Source organism: Amphibalanus amphitrite, unplaced genomic scaffold (genome assembly GCF_019059575.1).
Source record: "Amphibalanus amphitrite isolate SeventyFive unplaced genomic scaffold, NRLGWU_Aamphi_draft 001237F_arrow, whole genome shotgun sequence".
Classification (NCBI taxonomy): Eukaryota; Metazoa; Arthropoda; class Thecostraca; order Balanomorpha; family Balanidae; genus Amphibalanus; species Amphibalanus amphitrite.
Window position 1 is genome coordinate 101,306 of NW_024882730.1, and position 2,005 is coordinate 103,310.

A 2,005-nucleotide genomic window follows, 5' to 3' on the forward strand; every position below is an offset into this window, starting at 1 on the left:
CCGTGCGGCTCCTGGGCCACCCAGAGCGCCGCCGTCTTTATAAAGTACGACTTTAAGTCGTCGATGGCTACCCCGCTCTCCTTTAGGATGTTTTTAATGGCCTTTAGGGCTGTAACCGCAGCCCGCAGCCCCGGGCAGAGCTGACGGACGGCCAGCAGCTCCGCCCGAGACAGCGAGATGCGGTACTCAATAGACTCCGTCTTACTGCCCGGCCGGCCGGTGGGCACCAGGTGGACCCCGAAACTGGTGTCCCAGGGGGCGCCGTCGGGCCAGACTGGCGCGGGCCACCAGCCGCGCACCAGCAGGCAGAAGACGAAGTCTCCGCCGCCGTGTTTAGCACCAGGCCTCTTGACATTGACTGCCGGGCCGGTGGGGGTGATCTCACCAGTCATACCGACCCGGCAGTAGTCCAGCATCAGCCGACGGATGGAGTCGGCCGGCAGCGCCTCCAGCGGCTCCTCGTGGCCGCACCGGGCCGTCCGCACCCAGTGCAGCGTCACGAAGCCGGCGTTGTCGGTCGGCCGGGCCCACAGCTGCGGCGCAGAGCGCGGCTCGATGTCGGCCGGCTCCGCGCCCGGCGGCGCCCAGCGGAAGGGGCCGTCAAACTCCAACATAATGTCGAAATCCGACGTGCCCCCCTTACCCATGATAAGGTCATCCAGCCCCTCAGCCGAGCTCCCCGACCTGTTACAGGTGACCAGCCGGAGCGGCTGGCGGGGCTGGCAGTGACGACACCGGGCGGCGGCGGCGGCGGCCCCGACCTCCGTCAGCGCCGACAGCAGAGGGCTGACCACCAGATTCCGGACGGCGTCACCGACCTCCTGGGCGGTGATGTACGCCTGTAGTCCCGGGCCGGGGTTGTCCACCAGGTCCCGCGCCACCAGCAGCGTGTCGGCGACCAGATGGGCCGCCGACCCGCACCTCTCCACCAGCTGCTGCACCGCGGGGCTCAGAGTCCCCACCAGCCTCCTCCCCTGCTCCAGCCTGAGGGCAGAGATAGCGTCGAAGATGTTAGACATCTTGTTGCTGTAAGAGGTCACTAGCAGGTAGCAAATCACACAAAATCACTCTGGCACTGTCACAGAAGGACTGGCCGGTGCCGGCCGGCGCCGCTGCTGATATACCGACCGCCGGCGGCGGCCCCGATAAGAGCCGCCGGCCGCCGGCAGCGACAGGCGCGCGGCGCCGACTGGAGCCGGCCGGCGGCCACCTCCGGCTGCCGGCGTCACGGCCAGCACAGAGACGAGCCGGGCCGGCGCGGGGCGACACACCAGAGGTGGTACCCGCGCCGATCTATTCATTACAAAATAAATCATTTTTTAGCCTTGTTAGTTGCAAACAAACATAATTGCCTTGTTCCGTGCTGTTTATACACGACGTATGATGTAAACTACCTCCCCCGGCTGGATGAGCGAAATAATCGACTCGTCTGTCCATACTGGAACGTCCAATGAACACCGAGTGCGGTGATGCTGGAACATCAGTGCTGAAGTATTGAAATAAACGACTTCTTGGAACCCTTTGCTGTCTGCTGGGGGGGGGGGGGAGCGAGGGGGAGCTAGAGATGGGGGGCACGCAGCTCACACCTATCCTGAAAACTAACGGTTCAACATCGTTTGTAGAACGGTGATTGGCGATTGCTTGGAAGTGAAGGCTCAACCATCAAACGTAGGTAACATGCAAGCACAATCATATAGCGTAGGAACAGGGGGGAGGGGCTGGCCCCCACTTTCGGAGGTGAGGGGGGCAGCAGTGTTAACTGCCCCCCCCCATTTTTTTGCTGACTTTAGTGTCTGACTCTGTCTGTACCTACCTACCACCCGGCCTACTCTAAACACCAGAACTTGACGACTATTCAGCCTGCCCTTTAACCCTCGCCGGACCTATTGGTTTTCTACATACGCGCCGGCCGAGGGGGGGGGGGTACGACCCCCACCTCGCCGTTTCGCCCCTGGTGGAGCTAGCGCGTCGCGGAAAAAACGAGCGTGTGCGCCGTTACGAGACG